This window comes from Diaphorina citri, unplaced genomic scaffold, assembly GCF_000475195.1.
Source record: "Diaphorina citri unplaced genomic scaffold, Diaci psyllid genome assembly version 1.1 scaffold211, whole genome shotgun sequence".
NCBI lineage: Eukaryota > Metazoa > Arthropoda > Insecta > Hemiptera > Psyllidae > Diaphorina > Diaphorina citri.
This window is the reverse complement of record NW_007377648.1, coordinates 195,720-201,544: the sequence shown is the minus strand read 5'-3', so window position 1 is coordinate 201,544 and position 5,825 is coordinate 195,720. Positions and strand designations below refer to the sequence as shown.

Below are 5,825 nucleotides of genomic sequence, written 5' to 3'. Positions count from 1 at the left end.
CACTGGCAAACCTACCCAACATTAAACCCTCCAATTAAATCTGGGTATAGCCTGTGCTCTAATATCGTAATATCTAAGTTATACATTATCATATAGCTACGTGTATGAAACATTATTTACGTGTATTACCATTAGGCACTATAATCACACCAGGTATTATTGTCCTAACAAAGGTTCATATCATTAACGAGAGCAAGCTACCTGGCTTGTTACGCATAATAAACCAAAATAAAGAAATAGAATGATAGAATAAAGATCAGAACACGAAAGTATTATTGTCCTAACAAAGGTTCATATCATTAACGAGAGCAAGCTACCTGGCTTGTTACGCATAATAAACCAAAATAAAGAAATAGAGTGATAGAATAAAGATCAGAACACGAAAATATAGTTAAACATGATAATGACGTAAAGATCAAAACACGTTAGTTCTGAACTAGTGGAAGAAAAGTTGATTGCCTCTGACATGGAATATGATGGACTCAAATGTGAAATACTACCAGCGGGATTCGTGACAATCTGGGAGAAATGTCTTCAAACTCTCTCAAGAATATACACACAAAAAGTTAAGCAGATAGATGGGACAATCTCCCAATCATTTTGTATTTTGTCGAAGACAAGAATGAAGAAGAGACCTTTATCCATCAGTGGACAGAGATAACTGTTGCCCACGATTATGAAAGAAAGATTTAGTGGATGTAAAATGTAATGATGGGCGAAGTCCAATGTATATTCCAAACGGCACTTAACAGGGTTTCTACCTTGACCAACCCGCTGGAGAAATAGTTAGTTGAAACTTCAGCCAAACAGATAGGATCACCTATGCCCCGATTAGCCTCAGTGACATAGCGTGGCGTGGGTGCCCCCAGAAACTAATAAAAATCATATTCTTGTACTACCCCTGGGTCTCTAATCAGAACTACATCATTCCGTAGAACGCTATCAGAACCCGTAAACTGGTTATCATCTTCAGTGTCTTCAAACTCTCTCAAGAATATACACACAAAAAGTTAAGCAGATAGATGGGACAATCTCCCAATCATTTTGTATTTTGTCGAAGACTATTTTGGACTAGGTGGAAGAATGAAGAAGAGACCTTTATCCATGAGTGGACAGAGATAACTGTTGCCCACGATTATGAAAGAAAGATTTAGTGGATGTAAAATGTAATGATGGGCGAAGTCCCATGTATTCTAAACGGCACTTAACAGGGTTTCTACCTTGACCAACCCGCTGGAGAAAGAGTTAGTTGAAACTTCAGCCAAACAGATAGGATTACCTATGCCCTGATTAGCCTCAGTGACATAGCGTGGCGTAGGTGCCCCCAGAAACTAATAAAAATCATATTCTTGTACTACCCCTGGGTCTCTAATCAGAACTACATCATTCCATAGAACGCTATCAGAACCCGTAAACTGGTTATCATCTTCAGGGCGTTTTTTAATTATTTTCCCTTTGTATTGGATGTTAATCCTTTACAAATTATACCCCAGCCAACTCCAACCCTAACGTGGGTGTGGATGACCCAGCAAGAGTCATTATGATAATAATGGGTAGAAGGTTTAGAGCTACCGAGTACCTAGCTCAGCTAATGGGAACACTTGAGAACTCTGGAACTATTATTTCCAACAAGATAGAAGGATATTAAATGTATTGTACTTGTCTAGTCTCTTCAGATCTTCTGTCTTTGAAGTTGATCATGAAACTGAGGAAATTCAGATTTGTTACAGACAGGATTTGGGAGATTCAGATAAAGGACTGACACTTTGCTTAACTTTTGTATCTGCTCTCATCACATGGCTGGATAGGATCAATAATACACTTTATTCTCTATACTTCCACACAACTATTTCAGACTAAAATACAGAGCACACCAAAACTTCTTAAGAGCGTTTATAGCTATTCCGACAACACCTACTCCTGACGTTCAACAACGTCCAAAGGCACACCAAATCTAGTGACGATGACGGAAGAAAATACTTAGTTTTCAAAGGAAAACATTGTCATTCTGAAAATATGTATTACAAAACGAGGAATCATCTTTCACCAGAAGAGGGACTCAGAGAAAGGATAGGTGTGCTCAAATCTTCCCGTGTAGGAGAAAGTGTGAATGGCCCAAGACAACTACTCAAGCTCAGACTGACTGATGTGCAGCCTGCTTCAATCTAAGTAAGTAGACACTCTACCCCTGACAAACCACGAGCCTGAAGGGTGTGGAATTACGAGTTGTGTCAGAGATGTTTACTTACCCTACCTACCACTTGCTCAATCTATAACTCCATTGAAGAATTCGCTTTTGGCAGAAGGATATTAAATGTATTGTACTTGTCTAGTCTCTTCAGATCTTCTGTCTTTGAAGTTGATCATGAAACTGAGGAAATTCAGATTTGATACAGACAGGATTTGGGAGATTCAGATAAAGGACTGATACTTTGGTTAACTTATGTATCTGCTCCCATCAGATGGCTGGATAGGATCAATAATATACTTTATTCTCTATACTTCCACACAACTATTTCAGACTAAAATACAGAGCACACCAAAATTTCTTAAGAGCGTTTATGGCTATTCCGACAACACCTACTCCTGACGTTCAACAACGTCCAAAGGCACACCAAATCTAGTGACGATGACTGAAGAAAATAGGTACTTACTTTTCAAAGGAAAACATTGTCATTCTGAAAATATGTATTACAAAACGAGGAATCATCTTTCACCAGAAGAGGGACTCAGAGAAAGGATAGGTGTGCTCAAATCTTCCCGTGTAGGAGAAAGTGTGAATGGCCCAAGACAACTACTCAAGCTCAGACTGACTGATGTGCAGCCTGCTTCAATCTAAGTAAGTAGACACTCTACCCCTGACAAACCACGAGCCTGAAGGGTGTGGAATTACGAGTTGTGTCAGAGATGTTTACTTACCCTACCTACCACTTGCTCAATCTATAACTCCATTGAAGAATTCGCTTTTGGCATACTAGCTCCTGTCATAAATAAAGTCAATACCTGCGATTCCCCTATTAGCAACACGTCTAATGAAATTTAGAATAAACATATGAAGTAAGTAAGGAAGGGCAATAACCCCATCGGTTGGCTAAGACTGAGCACTCGCTTACTTTCACTTTTTACTACAACCAGGGCTTGCTGATGGCTGAATGACATCACTAGCATCTCGGTAACAGTCATCTGTGAGTTAGCATTAGCATTTTATTATATTGACTATACGGAGATTACTCGTATGTTGATAATATAATGTTCATGAGCGATATGTTACATAGACTGTGCGAGAATGTAAAATTATTTGTGCGATCAGTACTACTAATCCAGAGACATCACCCGCTTCTGATGCTCTTGCTGAAGAAGAAATTCAGTGGATACCTTCATCATCTCACCCTTCCTCCAAGTAAATCCACAATTAGATACATTTGAAAAACCACAGTTTTAGGAACGTCTAATTATTCTCTCTTTGGGAACGATTTAGTTTAGATCCTACATGTCCCATGTTGATAACTTACTGAAGACCGCCTCGCCGTGACTATGGATATCCCTGGATCTGGAACAGAGGCATTATTTGGATCCAAATGTTCTAAACAATAGAAGGAAGTCATGTCGGCCCCACCCCAGTAGGAACCCTACAGCTGAGGATGGGCAGATCTAAACGTTAGGAAACTAATTAGGTTCGCTATTATTAGCTGTAATAGTGAACTAGTGACTAATTAGCTGTAATAGTGAACTAGTGACTATTGAGCAACTGAGAAACCTCGGTAACACAGTACCATGACACTCGGGCTTTCACATCGGATTCTTAACAGAAATTTTTAGTTTTTAGGCAGCTTTACTTGAAGTTCGAGATACACTCAGGCTACTGCGGGCAGACGATCATCTCTGACAACAAAACGAGAGACAAATGACAGCGAGGATTAGAGATTGCAAAATGATTAAGTGAACAAGAAAGGACGAGCAAACTACTGGAAATCTACACACATGAGTTATTCTGGAATACCTATCTCATAAAGGAACAGAGGCACTCCGTGAGGTGGAAACGTTTCAGTCTCAAAAAAAAGAGCTCGAGGCCTTTGAGAGAAATGTTCAAACACCCTTTATTATTATTTATTAGAGAGGTAGAAAATTTCCCAACAAATCCAGGGATAATAACACAGCCAGGCGAAACAGAAAATGAAGGTGAGGGGTATTCTGAAGGGTTATTCAAAACCCTGCCCGGTATATTTATTCCCAAAATAGTCGCTCTAATAAATGACCCCTACACAACTCCCTTTACTACCCTTTGTTTACGAAACCAAACTGCCCATTTAGTTGGAAATGAAAATGAAACGTTATGTTACTGCTCCGTATTAATAATAATAGGGCATTATGATTTCGTTAAAATATTTTAATATTAATAACCAAACTCTGTAATGAGAGATAGCTTGCAGGCCCGTAGAAGGGGGAGGTTTTGGGGACAAACCCCAAACATAGCTACCTGAAAGGTAAATCCGTTGCCGTTCCTTCAATAATGCCAATGAATGTACTCTTTTACGACTGTGACTGACAGTTATTTCAAGAAAACTGCTAGCTGCTGAGCTGATAGTCGTCTGTTATGCAAGTACATATTGTAATAGTTTTTTTAATATTGCTGATATAAATTGATATTGTAATAAACGTTCTTTTTGTCTGATCTTGACATGTTTAGCTAAAATACCTAGTTCTGTTGTTTAATGTATAATACTTTTGGAGAAAAACATGTAAATTAAAAACGCCTACAAATAGTAAATTTTGTAAACTTTGGTCTGGAATTAAAAAAAAGTTAAATGTCCGAAGAAATGCAGTGAAATCTACGTGGCGATCTAAAATTATTAGTAATATGTATGATTTAGTCCCAAATATTACAAAAGAAAAATATTTGTAAAAATATTTTTGGTGAAAATATGTGATTATTAGAAAGATACTTATTTGACTTTAATCGGAAAAAGCTTTTTCCTTTATGGAGTAAGAATTAGGTATTATAGGTATAAGTACCTATATTTATACGAATAATTATTATAATTATGAAGTTAACTATGTACACGAATGAAACGAAAATGGGCAGAGAGAAAATGCTATTTTTTAATTTCTATTATTATATACCTACAACTACTAATATATACATCAACCCCCCCCCCCAAAATTTCGGTCGAGCTACGGCCCTGATAGCTTGTAATAAAGGATTTAGTTGTGTAGGTTTTTTTTTTCAGTCACTCAATTGTAGGTAGGTATAATGTACTTTTGGAATTGAGGCAGTTAAAAATTTCGAAATTTCACACCCTTATTATATGGTGGATAATTTAGGTTGAGTTGATTAGAATTTGGATTAAAGGGTCCGCGGAGTTTCTGTATTATTTACAGATGCGATGAACTTTGTTTTACCTATATGTACATATGTATTCTTACCTTATTTCCTCCTTAGAAGATGAGAATTACCTACATTGGGTATGTTTGATTTTCTGAAATTTGTTCACAATACCTACCTATCTCTGAACATCATTTGTCAAAGAATTGTCTTCAATTTATGAACACGGTATTAATATTCATTTCCAAGAGAGTTCAACGAACACGGATGAGCTCCCCTTACATCCGCGACTGAAGGTGTCCTATATTTATACGAATAATTATTATAATTATGAAGTTAACTATGTACACGAATGAAACGAAAATGGGCAGAGAGAAAATGCTATTTTTAATTTCTATTATTATATACCTACAACTACTAATATAAAAAAATATTTTTTTCCCTATTAAATTCTTTATTGAAAATTGGAATAGCTATCTATGTCTAAAATCGACGAAAAAAA

The 5,825-nt window shown here is 37.0% G+C and overlaps 1 long non-coding RNA gene across 1 annotated transcript; it reads right to left on the bottom strand.

Annotated features, from left to right (window-relative positions):
• Nucleotides 1-4,782: 4,782 nt before the first annotated feature.
• On the bottom strand, nucleotides 4,783-5,819 carry LOC113466098. Its single transcript, XR_003390607.1, has 2 exons — nucleotides 5,732-5,819; nucleotides 4,783-5,121 (listed from the first exon to the last, which is right to left on the bottom strand). It is a non-coding gene; the product is annotated as an uncharacterized LOC113466098 (long non-coding RNA).
• Between the last annotated feature and the right edge of the window lie 6 nt (nucleotides 5,820-5,825).